Genomic DNA, 16,459 nt, shown 5'->3' with positions numbered 1-16,459 from the left:
CATTTTCATTTGCAATGGCGTATGCTTCTTCCATCCCTCGTTTCCAGTTCTCCACGTATTCTCGCTGGTTACTGGAACCTGCCTCTGTGCACAATCCAAAGAGCATATCAACTGGAAGCCTGGGTGATCTCCCAAACAGAAGATAAAATGGTGAATAGCCAGTCACTTCGCCAACGGGTGCAGTTATAGGCATAAACCAGTTTGTTCAGAGACTCCTTCCAATTTGACTTTTGTGTCTCAGTTAGTGTCTTTAACATTTGCAACAATGTTCTGTTCATGCGTTCCGCTTGACCGTTTCCCATCGGGTGATAGGGTGTTGTCCTGGACCCCGCCATGCCACTGAGTTTCTTTAACTGATGGAACAACTGATTTTCAAATTCTCCCCTTGGTCATGGTGGATGCGGACGGGAACCCAAACTTCAGGGCAAAATCATTGAAGATGAGATTTGCAGCAGTTTTACCTGACTTTGATGTGGTGGCGTAGGCTTGAGTGAAACGTGTAAAATGATCAACAATCACGAGGATGTACTCATATCCTCCTTTGCATCTGTCGAGATGAAGGAAGTCTATACATACCAGTTCAAATGGCTGTGTTGTCACAATGTTTGTCAGAGGAGCTCTTGTTGCATGGGCTGGCCTTTTCTGCTTGACACAGCTACAAGTTTTAGTCACATAGTGCTCGATGTCAGATTGCATATATGGCCAGAAGAAGCGGTCACGTACTAGTGATACAGTGCGGTCAGTACCTTGGTGTCCCATGTTATTGTGCAACTCTTCCATCACTTTACCTTTGTACTGCTCTGGTAGAACTAACTGCTTGCGGGCTGTAGTGATTCTGTACAAAATGCCATCACTGTCTATTGTCAATTTGTCCCATTCTCTGAATAGGCATTTTGTCTTTGGACTGAATTTCTTTTGCTCTTTAACTGGCGGTTTGGAACCCGACAGTTTGAAATTGAGCACAGGACGGATGACTGGATCAGATTCTTGTGCTTCTCTAATCCCATCTTTTGGGATCGAGCTGGTTGTTGCAGTGGTTGTCTCACCTTCAGCTGATACTGACATAGATGCAGCTGAAAATGACCAAGGTACAACAGCCTCTTTCTGTACCTCAACTGCTTGTATCGTGGCGGCGATGGTGTCTGGTGTAAGCTCCTCAGAACATTCTCTCATCAGTGACTCTACATCCAGTGGCATCCTTGACAAAGCATCTGCATCACCGTTCTCTCTGCCTGGCCTGTACTTTATTGTAAAGTGGAAATCAGCCAAGTCTGCAACCCACCTGGAAGTGGTTGCGTTCAGTTTTGCAGTAGACAGAATGTAGCAGAGCGGGTTGTTATCGCTGTATACAGTGAAGGTGGGAGCATAGTACAAATAGTCATGGAACTTATCAGTGATTGCCCATTTTAGAGCTAGAAATTCTAGCTTGCTCGAGTGGTAGTGATAGTTCTTCTCAGCTGCTGTTAAGGTTCGAGAGCCATAAGCAATGACCCTAAGCTACCCCTCTTGCTTTTGATAAAGAACTGCTCCCAAGCCTTGGTGTGACGCATCAGTGTGTACAACAAATGGCTGAGTGAAATCAGGGAAACCTAAAACTGGTGGGTGAAGCAAACACTCAATCAGCTGTTCAAGTGCCTGTTGATGCTGGTCAGTCCACAGGATTGGCTTGTTTGAGGGCACCACATGACTTACTTTCTTTGTTTTTGTTTTCCGTGGGTGGTCAGGTAATTTCTCTGAATCTGCTTTCAGGAGGTCATACAGGCAGCTGGCACTCCTAGAAAAGTCTTTGATGTACTGCCTGTAGTACGTGAGTAAACCAAGCATTTTTCTGAGCTGGCCCACAGTCTCTGGTCTGATTTCTTTCAATGCTCTTACTGCTTCAAAATCGGCTGGGTCAACTCGGCTGCCCTCTGCAGACACTATTCTGCCCAAATAACGGACCTGGGGTTTAAAGAGATCACACTTACTTGGTTTGAGTTTAATGCCATACTCTCTGAGACGCTGCAAAACTTTTCGCACATCATTCACATGGCTGTTGAATGTTTTACTGAAAACTAGCGTGTCGTCCAGATAAGGAATGCAGATGTTATCCCGGAGCCCTTCCAAACACTCCTCCATACACCGCTGAAAAGCTGCAGGAGCGTTCATGAGGCCGAATGGCATACGTATCCACTCATAGAGTCCCCACGGTGTCACAAATGCTGTCAGTGGTCTGCTTTCTTCAGAGATGAACCCCTGGTGATACGCTTTCCCCTGATCTAAGAGGGAGAACCAGGAATTACCACCTAAACTGTCCATGATGTCTTGGACCCGAGGGATGGGCTGGCGGTCGGGATGTGTCTTTCTGTTCAGATCTCTGTAATCTATACACAACCGGAGGGTCCCGTCCTTCTTACGAACGCACACGACAGGTGAGGAATATGAAGAGTTTGACTTCTTAACCCAGCCCTGGACTATGAGGTCATAAATGTAACCCTTCATCTCCTGATACAGTGGCCTGGGCACTGACATGTATGTGCGCTTTACTGGTTCAGAGTCCTTTAGAGAAATAGTCATTTTCAATCGTTCAATGCAGCCAATGTCATTGTCTGATCTGGAGAAGGATTGACACTCTTCTCTAAGCATTTTCCTAACAACCTCTCTCTGTTCTTCGGTTAGGTGAGTTAAACCTACTGGTGGATCCCACTGTTCAGTAGCAGTACATGGGGTTCGAACGCTGGTGTGATTCACTGTGGCTGAGGTGACAGTTTTTTCAAAGACTTGGGCAGGTAACACAGTCATAATGGTTTGTACTGTACCGATGATTGTGCGTCCTAGCAGGGCAATGTCGTGGTCAGTGGGGTTAGAGACATCAAGCAGGATAACTGGAAAAACACCTTTACTGACTCTGACTAGTGTGTCAAAGAACTCAAGGTCATCTGGCCACTGCGGGTTCAGGTCTGGCTGGAAAAGCATTGTCATGTCATCTTTGAAAGGCTGGGAAGCTACACGGCACTCAATCTGAATGCTACTGTGTTTTGGTACAGCAACCTTCTCTTTCTTGGTTTTCACTGCGTATTCATCTGTCTGTTCTGCGCTAACAGCCTGTATAAAAGCCCTCACCTTGTTTCTTTTGAGGCTTGGGAAAGCTGTTTTTACTGTACTGTATAGTTTAGTCTTTTCGGTCATTGTCAGGATGTGCTCGATAACATTGAAACCTATGATGGGATGAGATAGGTGACAGCCTTTCATTACCAGCACTGGGATGATCAGTTCCTTTGTTTGGTCAGTTTCAGAGGCTAGACGAAAAGTTGTTTCAATCCATCCCAGGTACGGCATTTCAGTCCCATTTGCTGCAGTCAACCTTAGATCATCAGGTGAGTCCAAGATTTCTGAAACATCTCTCAGCCTTGCGTTTGGGAGAGATTCCTCTTTCCATCGTTCATCAATGACCGATACCTGAGAGCCTGTGTCCCATAAAGCTTGGAGGTGGTGGCGATTCAGGTGACACTCAATAAGGCACTGTCTGCCGACTAGCGAGGTGACCTTACGGGGTGGCAACCTTGAGCTAGGGATGGTAAGGAGTGGGCATTTTCTCTGTGCAGGAAAACCTTTCACTGGTAGAGTCAATTTTCAGGTGAGTGCATTTTTCTTATGTTTAGTCCAATGTTGGTTTTGACATACTTTGGAACAGTACAGTGTCTCTTTACATGATGAACATTGTTTCAGGTTCTCAAATGACTCTTCTCTGGCACAATTTGCACATTTCTGGGACTTTTTGGTAGCTACGGTTAACACTCGTCCCTCAGCGGTAACCCGTTTCCGTTTAAAGGGCCTCCTTGATGGCCTGGCTCCCGGATTTTACATCCAGCTTGAAAATGTTCTCCACTCCCACATCGGAAGCAGTGTGTGCAGCGTGCATCTGTTCTGGCCTGCTGGCAGACAAAACACCTCCTTGGAGCTTGAGCAGAGTGGTTGGTATACCGGTTAGGTGCATATTGATGCTGTGCAGGCTCAAGTGCTTGGGACCGACTGTAGTTGCTGTAATACTGCTGCTGGGAAACAGGTGGCTGGGGGTCCCTATCTGGCCTCCTAACTGGGGGTGGGGCATAGGCACAAGGCTGTGACTGAAACATAGGCTGCTGTAATGTTTCCTTAATCTGAGCAATCTCTGCACTGAGACCTTTAAGAGAAGCTACACCTGTCTTAAGTTCAGCTAACTCTGTTAACAGTTCTGCGCGTATCGTAGCTTTGGCTTCCTTCACAGAACACTTTGCAGATGGCATATCCTCTAACTGGACTACACTTACAGTTGTAGCAGGCTGTGGGGCATTAAAACGCTTTTTGTTTAGTCTTTCTCTCTCATTAGCACAAGCAATGTTAAGCTTCTCTAGCAAAACCTCATCTGATGTTTCGCTCTCTAGCAGGAGAGGCTGCATGTCTATCCTGATACTGTCACTCTGGAGACCCGTAAGGACTGTGTGTAAACACATGCTCTGGACTAGAGCAGGGTCATACTTAAGCCCTGATTCTGACTCCTGGGATGCAAACAGTACTTTTTTCCTCAAATCTAAAACGCGCATCAGGAAGCTTTGAGGGGTCTCCTTGCTATGCTGTGCTTCTGAAGCTAGCTGTTTGTAAAGCTCTGTTGCACTCTTCTCTTGGAAGTGGGAACGCAGGATACATCTAAGTGTGGGAAGAGTAAGCTGGGGTTTACCTTCCAAGTAGCTGCGTAGCTGTGAGCCTGGAGAAATAGCCCTGACTACTGCGTCTACTATTTCTACCTCAGGATATCCTCTTTTAAGTCCATTTTCAATCTGATGGGCAAGGCTGGAAAAAATCCGTTTTTCTTTTTGGCCCGGTTCACCTATCTGACCAGAAATTTTAAACTCTTTGCGCCAGTATGAGCTGGGCTGTGCATTGGGTGAGAGCGGCACGCTCCCCTGAAAATTGGCATGGTGTTGGGGCTGACGCAGAGAATCACTGACTTTGGCTGCAGTAATCTGCTCAGTTCCCGCCCCTTGTTGTGGGGTTACAGTTCTCAGTTCCTCTATTCTGTGATGTGTTCCAGCTGGTTCAATATCATGGTCAATTTGCCCTGTTTTGTTATCTCTGCCACTGATCATCTCTGTCATTTCGTCTTTAAGTAGCAACAATTCCGACATGCCGCCATCTTCTAACTCTGTGACTTCCTCTCTTACAAGGAACATCATAATGCGAGTCCTTAATGATATGCGGGATTTATCTTTAACATCTCTTCTCTGTTCGCCTGATATTTCAAGGAAATCACATATCTCTAGTAATTTGTCTTTAGTCAGGGTGTGCAATTCTCCTACTACCTCTTCCTGTAGTTCTTCCAAGGCGCTTGTCATGTTGACAGAACAGGAGGAACTTTTACTGTGCAGGAGTTGACTCTGAATTAGATGGTCCTTACTGTCTCTGATGGTCGATCAATGGCCTCAGTTGACACGTACTTAACCACTAACTTCCAACTTCCTCCAAACAGCAACACTTTCCTCACTGCAGCCTGCCTGAGTTGTTATGTGGAGATTTAGCTGGCTCGGAATTCAGCGACCAGGGTGTGGAAACTGGACATCTGAGCAGCAATCTCAGCGGAGCCTCCAAAAATGTTACGCCCCTGAAAACAGGGGAGAAATAATCACGAGAGTGATACGGTGTTGTATTCTCAAGTCAACATTTAGTTCAATGAGAAAAAGACCGCGAATTTCCCCAGGAATATGGGTGGAGACCAGAGCAATCGATCTCCGGCTCATAGATTAAAAGCATTTCGTAGATCACAGATTAACACTTTTAGGCACCACAAAATAAAGTAATCAATATAACGTTTACACATTACTCACACAATTCGTACCCTTTGACAGATTTGAACTTTAACACAATTATATGAATGTTATCAATCTCTATCAACTAATACTGAATGCATATTTTAACCTTAGATGTTTTAAGATCCTCACATACTATGAACTTACTAATACTTTTCAATGTATAACAGGCTATGAATATGTCCTTTAACCTGTCACACACACCTCTTCAAATTAGTGGATTTGGCTATTTCAGCCACACCCACTGCTGACAGGTGTATAAAATTGAGCACACAGCCATACAATCTCCATAGACAAACATTGGCAGTAGAATGGCCTGACTGAAGAACTCAGTGACGGCCTCCCGAGTAGCGCAGCCATCTAAGGCACTGCATCGGAGTGTTGCGGCAACAACTAAAGCCTGGGGTTCGATCCCTAGCGACTCCTTGTGGCGGGCCGGGTGCCTGCAGGCTGACTGCGGTCGTCAGTTGAATGGTGTTTCCTCCGACACATTGGTGCAGCTGGCTTCCGGGTTAAGCGAGCGGGTGTTTAACAAGCGTGGCTTGGCGAGTCATGTTTCAGAGGACGCATGACTCAACCATCGCCTCTCCCGAGCCTGTTGGGTAGTTGCAGCGATAAGAAAAAAAAAAAAAGAGCTCAGTGACTTTCAACTTGGCGTAGTCATAGAATGCCACCTTGCCAAAGAGTCAGTTCGTCAAAATCATGCCCTGCTAGAGCTGCCCCGGTAAACTGTAAATTCTGTCATTGTGAAGTGAAAAGCAACAACGGCTCAGCCATAAAGTGGTAGGCCACACAAGCTCACAGAACGTGACCGCCGGGTGCTGAAGTGCGTAGCGTGTAAAAATCGTCTGTCCTTGGTTGCAACACTCACTACCGAGTTCTAAACTTCCTCTGGAAGCAACGTCTGCCATGCACAAGAACTGTTTGCCGGGCGCTTCAAGAATTGTGTTCACATAGCCGAGCAGCCACACACAAGCCTAAGATCACCATGCGCAATGCCAATCTTCGGCTGGAGTGGTGAAAAGCTTGCCGCCATTGAACTCTGGAGCAGTGGAAACGCATTCTCTGGAGTGATGACTCACGCTTCACCATCTGGCAGTCCGACAGACGAATCTGGGTTTGGCGAATGCCAGGAGAATGCTACCTGCCCGAATGCATAGTGCCCGCTGTAAAGTTTGGAGGAGGAATGATGGTCTGGGGCTCTTTAAATTACCTGTAACTGGTTCGGGATAGGCCCCTTAGTTCCAGTGAAGGGAAATCTTACCTATACAACATACAATGACTTTCTAGACGATTCTGTGCTTCCAACTTTGTGGCAACAGTTTGGGGAAGGCCCTTTCCTATTTCAGCATAACAATGCCCCCTCTGCACAAAGCGAGGTCCATACAGAGATGGTTTGTTGAGACCGGTGTGGAAGAACTTGTCTGGCGTGCACAGAGCTCTGACCTCAACCCCATCAAACATCTTTGGGATGAATTGGAACACCGACTGCGAGCCAGGCCTAATCGCCCAACATCAGTGCCCGACCTCACTAATCCTCACTAATGCTCCCAAAGCGGGGACCAACTCCATATTAATTCCCATGATTTTGGAATGAAATGTTCGACAAGCAGGTGTCCACATACTTTTGGTCATGTAATGTATGTTATGTCCTGCAACAACAAAAAACGTAACATATGATACGAAATGGATGACATGTTACAAATCCAATTTAACTATATGTTACCTATTTGTTCTGCTTAGATCCTAGTGTGCGCCTTTATTTTCAAATTATTTATTTTTACCCCATTTTATCCCCAATTAGTAGGTAGTCTTGTCTCATCGCTGCAACTCCCGTACAGACTTGAGAGAGGTGAAGGTCGAGAACCGTGCGTCCTCTGAAACCCAACCATGCCGCACTGTTTCTTGACACAATGCCCACTTAACTCGGGAACCAGCCGCACCAATGTGTCGGAGGAAACACCGTAAACCTGGCAACTGTGTCAGTATGTACTGCACCCAGCCTGCCACAGGAGTCGCTAGTGCACGATGGGACAAGGATATCACTGCCGGCCAAACCCTCCGCTAACCCAGGCGACACTAAGCCAATTGTGCGCCTCCCCATGGGTCTCCCGGTTGCGGTCGGCTGCGACAGAGCCTGGACCCGAACCCAGAATCTCTAGTGGCACAGCTAGCACTGTGATGCAGTGCCTTAGACCATTGTGCCATTCTGGAGGCCCAGAGTGAATCTTTAAGTGGAATTGATTTAGTTCTGATAGGTGGGCAATTTGAGAATGAGAATTTAGAGGCAAGATTGGATGTAAATTGTGGCCTTGATTCCATTCTGAAGCCTTACTCCTTTCCTCTAATAGAAAACAGAGAAGAAAGCACGTTTTTTTTGTGTGCAATGGAACCACTCCTATTTAAATTTGTACCAAGGTTCACCGGTTTGTTCTCAAATTCTGTTCTGTTCAAGAATCTGTTCTAGAATCAGTAATACTCTTTAGAGTGTAGTTGAATCGATATGAATGTTCTTTCCTCCAGTTGTAACTAGGTGCTGGGTTGTGGAATGTGGACACCTGTGGTTTCACACATTCAGTGCTAACAAAAGACAGTTGGGATGCTATTATGACTGAGGGCCAATAATCATATAAAGTCATACAAATCCTAACACCAATAAACTTCTTTTGTTCTTTAAATCCCTTGAAATGTCACTATGCTGCGTAAGATTAGGAGTTCTGTTTTCCCATGAAAGAATCTGCAAGGGACTGAGTGAACTATGAATGTATTTAAATGATACCAATAAAGACGTTTATTTATTGTAGACAATTTGTGAAGAAATGGTGTATACATTACTAGATCACTACTATTTCTAGATCATATCACATGACTTGCGCCTACTCATACAGCACAGACTTATTAATTACTACATGCATTCAACATTAAAGCTTGTGTCATGGAGAAAAGGCTAATTTAAAAAAATCAACGCTCAATTTCAAGCGAATTTCACCTCTGATCCAACCACTCGTAGCGTCTTTCAGAGTTGACACTTGGCTATCAAAAAGGACAACCTCGGATTCAATTGCCATTTGTCATCATCCTGCAAACATCCTATCTATGCTCTTTCCCTCTTTTTCTGTAGAGAGCATTGGGGGAGGACGGGTGGGCAGACATCAGAGGCTCCGCTTCCCCTCCCTCTAAAAAGCATTGTTGATCTAATATCACCTAGAGTGAGAGAGGAAGGCGCGTCTACCTCTCACCATTGTATCCGCATTTTCTGTAGCGCAGCTTTTGATCTGCAAATGCTCGAAGGTGCTACCGTCTTTATTGATTTAGATACATGAACTTTTCTCTTGTGGAACATGAAAAAGATCTACGCATAGCCTAGCCTGTGTTATTCATTGTTATAACATTGTCAATGACTTTGGCGCGTATTCAGATGTATTACACTTGATGGATCAAAATATACAATTAATTAGGGACTTTACCATTTACATCTTGCTGATGTGGACCCCATGAGTGCTTATTCAGTGCCCCAATTGTTATAATCAAGTGTCATTCCACAAGGATCTGGGAATGTGCCAGTTCTTAATCATCTTGGTGCTTACGCCTATAATTCTGGGCATTTTGCGCTTCTGGTTATTAATACATATTGGTAGAATCTTTAGCCTAGACTACCTGTCTATCGAATAGCTTGAAGATAAATGACTTATTTCATAATTATTCGGTAATCGCCTATTCGTATGAGATATATCCTAACAAACTAATCATTTGAAGGCACAGGTTGCAAACATTGATCCATGTTTAAAATCTAAGAAGACACTTCTACAAGACACCAACTTCTACACTTGTTAAGGTTTTTGTCAAATTCAATAGTTGCATTTCTCTTTCCCGCCCGGTGTAGACCTGGCCTGCATGCTGTTAATTAAAGTGGGAGGACAGAAAGGCTCCGGACGGGGTGAGAGGGAAGCTGAAAAGCCCCTCCCCGCAGATTGTAGCCTACGATGCGATGGTGCTTTAATTTCATTGTTTGAGAGGAGCGACGCTCGGTGTGCATCTGCTGGGATCAAACAGCCCGGAAAGAGAGATCCCCTTTTGTCATGGAAATCAGACTCTGACTCTGTCACACGTGGGCTTCAGAAATGCTAAGAAGTTGAACATCCAGCCAGGATTTGTAATACAGAATAGAACGGGTCAAGGAGATGGCGAGGACAATCTGACCAGTGTACGATAGGACTCTCTCTCCACGTTTCACTCTCATCGGCAGTAGGATATATATATTTATATATAGCTAATGTGCACAGTCAATGCGCTGTAGTCTACAGCATATGTTGCATATGCATTTTTTTTGTCGCGCTTAGAAGTAGGCAAGAAGGTTGAGTTTGTTATTCTTCTGAAATGGCAAGTCATTTTCGGTAAATGTCATTCGCTCTGTATAGGATACTTTTTTGTTTTCAATGTATAGAAACTATATTTATCACTGTTCTGGTATCGCGTAGCCTGTTTTTCAAAAATGCTGGATTTGGTTCTACGGATGGTTTTCTGTGCGCTGCTCTGTTCTATTTCTGCGCGCGCATCCGGGTGCCCTCTTCGTTGCGAATGCTCGGAAGCTGCTCACACGGTGAAGTGTGTTTCCAAAGACTTGCGGAGTGTCCCGCCTGGGATACCAGGGTACACGAGGAATCTGTTCATAACTGGAAACCAGATCAGCAGAATTGGACCGGAATCGTTCAAAGGGCTGGACAATATAACAACGCTGTCACTGAGTAACAATAGGTAAGAGAAACATTGCCTAGCGGGAAAAAACAAGACTGTTTTCAGGTTTGGCCTACTTTTATTTGTCCAAGTTTATATATGCCTCACGATTTGAAGTGTCAATGTATTATTATAGCAAAAATGTCATAGAGTTTGTCTGTCTATATTTTCGCACACTTTTGAATGCATCTTAATGTGAAGCCTTTGATGAATGGCATCCTGTTATGTTGGGTAAACTTGAATAAACCGTGTGCTTACTATTGTTTTTTATTTTATTTATTTAACTAGGCAAGTCAATTAAGAACAAATTCTTATTTACAAGGACGACCTACTCCGGTTGTGATACAGCCTGGAATCGAACCAGGGTCTGAGGTGACGCCTCTAGCACTGAGATGCAGTGCCTTTTTAATTTAATTGAACCTTTATTTAACTAGGCAAGTCCGTTAAGAACAAATTCTTATTTACAACGACGGCCTACACCGGCCAAACCCGGACGACACTGGGCCAATTGTGCGCTCCCCTATGGGACTCCCAATCACTGCCGGTTGTGATACAGCCTGGATTCAAACCAGGGTGTCTATAGTGACGTCTCAAGCACTGAGATGCAGTGACTTAGACCACTGCGCCACTGTTATTATAGACTATGAGTGACTATGCATCCTCTGCTTCCTCTGTATCCCTCCCTCACTGCAGGATAACAGAGGTAGAGTCTCAGACTTTCTCTGGGCTGCGTTCCCTCCGCTCTCTGGACCTGAGCTCCAACCAGCTGGCTGTCATCAACCCAGAGGCCTTCACTGTTCCGGGCCACACTCTCAGGGAGCTCAACCTCAGCCGAGCTCTCTACAACTACTCCTCTCTCATGAACCTGGCTATGTCTCTTCGCTGGTCCACCCTGGTTGAGCTCCGGACCCTGGACCTGTCAGGGAACAGGCTAATCTACCTGCCCTCTCACACCTTCTCCTACCTGGGGGCCTGCGGAGGCTCATCCTGGCCAACAACTCCCTGGTGGCCCTCTACAATGGCACCTTCTCTGGGCTGGACTCTCTGGAGCAGCTGGATCTGACCCTTAACGCTCTGCGGACTGTCCAGGAGGAGGGCCTGGCTGAGCTGGCCTCTCTGCCCCCCGGGGTGAGACTCCTTCTAGGGGAGAACCCCTGGACCTGTATCTGTGGCATGGAGCCCTTCGCTGCCTGGCTCAACTCCTCCCAGGGACATGTGGGAGACGCAGAGGGCCTGGTGTGTGCCTTCCCCTCAGACATGAGAAACACGTCTCTGCTGAGGTTGGCGGCTGGACAGGCTGGGGTGGGCGGGGACGGGGTGGCGCTGGGATGCCACAGGGTGGGTGAGGGGGCGGACCTGGCCCTCCAGACTTCCTACGTGTTCCTTGGGATCGTCCTGGGCTTCGTGGGACTCGTCTTCCTCTTGGTCCTCTACCTCAACCGGCAGGGCATCAAGAAGAGGATCAATGACATGCGGGAAGCGTGCACGGAGGTGTTGGAGGGATACCACTACCGCTACGAGCACGACACCGACCCCAGGCTCTCACAGGTCTCCACCACAGCAGACATTTGATGATAGGAGGACACTCCCAGGGGCTTCCATGATCCTTTTTTCATAATCAAAAACGTTTTTTTCTATTGCATTTATAAGTAGATAAGATCATGTAAAAACTGTACATGTGAATTGTATATAAATATAAACATACAGTATATGACTGAGTATTATTATTGTTCCTACTAGCCTTGTCCATGATTTAAGCATGCACTGTCTGATCTGTAGTCCTTCACAACCAGTCCTCACTTTCAGTCTACACATCGTCTGAGACTGGGGATTACCCATGGCTAACAAATGGGCATTGACTGTGAAAGAGAACTGTTGTATGGATGGGGGACTGACTGACTGTTCTTCTACATAGATTTCCCCCTCTTAAAAGTGGGGCTTCTCTGTCTGTCCTAGAATGAAGTGTCATGTGAAGGAGTGAAACTACATTTGGACAATATCATTTATGTATGTTATGATTCTTGGAACTGAGAACAGATATGGATGAATATACTTAATTCATGAAGCTGAAGTAATGAAACTGAAGACTGTTCTTATACATTTCACTTGCTATGACTTTACTTAAGTATTGTTCTTTGAGAGGTCTTGTAAATGTATATACTATCGCTACCAAGCTCACATACAGCATCATTAATCAGCTCATGAGTTGCAAGTTGTGTGACACCAACCCCTGTGAAGCTTATGCACAATGGCCATGTCTGAAATTGCACCATATTCCCTGTATGGGCCCTGGGCAAAAGTAGTGGACTTATAAAGGGAATAGGGTGCCATTGGGACGCAGAGTTCAATGAGAGATTGTCTGAGGGCCAGCTCACCCCAGGACTGAGGAGCATTTCTTTGGTCTTCTATCCCTCTGCCCCAGGGTGCATGAAAGGAATCCCAGCAGATTAGTCTCCATAGCATTCCAAAGGGAGGAGAACCTCTCCTCTAATCTCTCCTAAAAGCAACTCTTTCTCTCAATTCAAAGGGCTGTATTGGCATGGGAAACATGTTTACATTGCCAAAGCAAGTGAAATACATAATAAACAAAAGTGAAAATAAACAAATCAGAAATGAACAGTAAACATTACTCACAAATGTTTCAAAGGAATAGAGACATTTCAAATGTCATATTATTGCTATGTACCGTATTGTAACGATGTGTAAATAGTTAAGGGAAAAAATAAATAATCAGAATATGGGTTGCATTTACAATGGTGTTTGCTCTACACTGGTTGCACTTTTGTGGCAACAGGTCACAAATCTTAATGCTGTGATATCACACTGGTATTTCACCTAATAGATATGTGAGTTATCAAAGATGAGATGAGAAGAAAAAGGACTGTTCATTCAGTTCACACTGTACAGCCAAAGTCATCCAGCAACGGAAATCTCAAAACACTCTCATGAAAATGTGCTTTGTTTTAAGTTCTCTAGTTTTATTGTCAAGATGATGAGAACCAGGATGAGGCTGGAGCTATAGGGCTGTAACTGAGGCTGGGGCTGTAACTGAGACTGGGGCTATAGGGCTGAGGCTGGGGCTATAGGGCTGTAACTGAGAATGGGGCTATAGGGCTGAGGCTGGGGCTATAGGGCTGTAACTGAGGCTGGGGCTAAAGGGCTGTAACTGAGGCTGGGGCTATAGGGCTGTAACTGAGGCTGGGGCTATAAGGCTGGGGCTATAGGGCTGTAACTGAGCCTGGGGCTATAGGGCTGTAACTGAGGCTGGGGCTATAGGGCTGTAACTGAGGCTGGGGCTGTAACTGAGGCTGGGGCTATAGGGCTGTAACTGAGGCTGGGGCAATAGGGCTGGGGCTATAGGGCTGTAACTGAGGCTGGGGCTATAGGGCTATAACTGAGGCTGGGGCTATAGGGCTGTAACTGAGACTGGGGCTATAGGGCTATAACTGAGGCTGGGGCTATAGGGCTGTAACTGAGGCTGGGGCTATAGGGCTGTAACTGAGGCTGGGGCTATAGGGCTGTAACTGAGGCTGGGGCTATAGGGCTGAGGCTGGGGTTGTAACTGAGGCTATAGGGCTATAACTGAGGCTGGGGCTATAGGGCTATAACAGAGACTGGGGCTATAGGGCTGGGGCTATAGGGCTGTAACTGAGGCTGGGGCTATAGGGCTGTAACTGAGGCTGGGGCTATAGGGCTGGGGCTATAGGGCTGTAACTGAGGCTGGGGCTATAGGGCTATAACTGAGGCTGGGGCTATAGGGCTGTAACAGGCTGGGGCTATAGGGCTATAACTGAGGCTGGGGCTATAGGGCTGTAACTGAGGCTGGGGCTATAGGGCTGTAACTGAGGCTGGGGCTATAGGGCTGAGGCTGGGGCTATAGGGCTGTAACTGAGGCTGGGGCTATAGGGCTGGGGCTATAGGGCTGTAACTGAGGCTGGGGCTGTAACTGAGGCTGGGGCTATAGGGCTGAGGCTGGGGCTATAGGGCTGTAACTGAGGCTGGGGCTATAGGGCTGTAACTGAGGCTGGGGCTATAGGGCTGGGGCTATAGGGCTGTAACTGAGGCTGGGGCTATAGGGCTGTAACTGAGGCTGGGGCTATAGGGCTGAGGCTGGGGTTGTAACTGAGGCTGAGGCTATAGGGCTATAACTGAGGCTGGGGCTATAGGGCTGTAACTGAGGCTGGGGCTATAGGGCTGTAACTGAGGCTGGGGCTATAGGGCTGAGGCTGGGGCTATAGGGCTGTAACTGAGGCTGGGGCTATAGGGCTGTAACTGAGGCTGGGGCTATAGGGCTGGGGCTATAGGGCTGTAACTGAGGCTGGGGCTATAGGGCTGTAACTGAGGCTGGGGCTATAGGGCTGAGACTGGGGTTGTAACTGAGGCTATAGGGCTATAACTGAGGCTGGGGCTATAGGGCTGTAACTGAGGCTGGGGCTATAGGGCTGTAACTGAGGCTGGGGCTATAGGGCTGAGGCTGGGGTTGTAACTGAGGCTGAGGCTATAGGGCTGTAACTGAGGCTGGGGCTATAGGGCTGGGGCTATAGGGCTGTAACTGAGAATGGGGCTATAGTGCTGAGGCTGGGGCTATAGGGCTGTAACTGAGGCTGGGGCTAAAGGGCTGTAACTGAGGCTGGGGCTATAGGGCTGTAACTGAGGCTGGGGCTAAAGGGCTGTAACTGAGGCTGGGGCTATAGGGCTATAACTGAGGCTGGGGCTATAGGGCTGTAACAGGCTGGGGCTATAGGGCTATAACTGAGGCTGGGGCTATAGGGCTGTAACTGAGGCTGGGGCTATAGGGCTGTAACTGAGGCTGGGGATGTAACTGAGGCTGGGGCTATAAGGCTGTAACTGAGGCTGGGGCTATAGGGCTGGGGCTATAGGGCTGTAACTGAGGCTGGGGCTATAGGGCTATAACTGAGGCTGGGGCTATAGGGCTGTAACTGAGACTGGGGCTATAACTGAGGCTGGGGCTATAGGGCTGTAACTGAGGCTGGGGCTATAGGGCTGTAACTGAGGCTGGGGCTATAGGGCTGTAACTGAGGCTGGGGCTATAGGGCTGAGGCTGGGGTTGTAACTGAGGCTATAGGGCTATAACTGAGGCTGGGGCTATAGGGCTATAACAGCGACTGGGGCTATAGGGCTGGGGCTATAGGGCTGTAACTGAGGCTGGGGCTATAGGGCTGTAACTGAGGCTGGGGCTATAGGGCTGGGGCTATAGGGCTGTAACTGAGGCTGGGGCTATAGGGCTATAACTGAGGCTGGGGCTATAGGGCTGTAACAGGCTGGGGCTATAGGGCTATAACTGAGGCTGGGGCTATAGGGCTGTAACTGAGGCTGGGGCTGTAACTGAGGCTGGGGCTATAGGGCTGAGGCTGGGGCTATAGGGCTGTAACTGAGGCTGGGGCTATAGGGCTGAGGCTATAGGGCTGTAACTGAGGCTGGGGCTATAGGGCTATAACTGAGGCTGGGGCTATAGGGCTGTAACTGAGACTGGGGCTATAGGGCTGTAACTGAGGCTGGGGCTATAGGGCTGTAACTGAGCCTGGGGCTATAGGGCTGAGGCTGGGGCTATAGGGCTGTAACTGAGGCTGGGGCTATAGGGCTGTAACTGAGGCTGGGGCTATAGGGCTGGGGCTATAGGGCTGTAACTGAGGCTGGGGCTATAGGGCTGTAACTGAGGCCGGGGCTATAGGGCTGAGGCTGGGGTTGTAACTGAGGCTGAGGCTATAGGGCTATAACTGAGGCTGGGGCTATAGGGCTGTAACTGAGGCTGGGGCTATAGGGCTGTAACTGAGGCTGGGGCTATAGGGCTGAGGCTGGGGCTATAGGGCTGTAACTGAGGCTGGGGCTATAGGGCTGTAACTGAGGCTGGGGCTATAGGGCTGGGGCTATAGGGCTGTAAC

The 16,459-nt window shown here is 47.5% G+C and overlaps 1 pseudogene; it reads left to right on the top strand.

Moving 5' to 3' along the window:
* The first annotated feature begins 5,990 nt into the window (after positions 1 to 5,990).
* LOC115131469 (trophoblast glycoprotein-like) lies at positions 5,991 to 13,303 on the top strand (annotated as a pseudogene).
* Positions 13,304 to 16,459: the final 3,156 nt, after the last annotated feature.

This window comes from Oncorhynchus nerka, linkage group LG7, assembly GCF_034236695.1.
Source record: "Oncorhynchus nerka isolate Pitt River linkage group LG7, Oner_Uvic_2.0, whole genome shotgun sequence".
In the NCBI taxonomy this organism is placed as follows: Eukaryota; Metazoa; Chordata; class Actinopteri; order Salmoniformes; family Salmonidae; genus Oncorhynchus; species Oncorhynchus nerka.
Note: the sequence above shows the minus strand (reverse complement) of the source record. Positions and strands in the feature narration are given on the sequence as shown.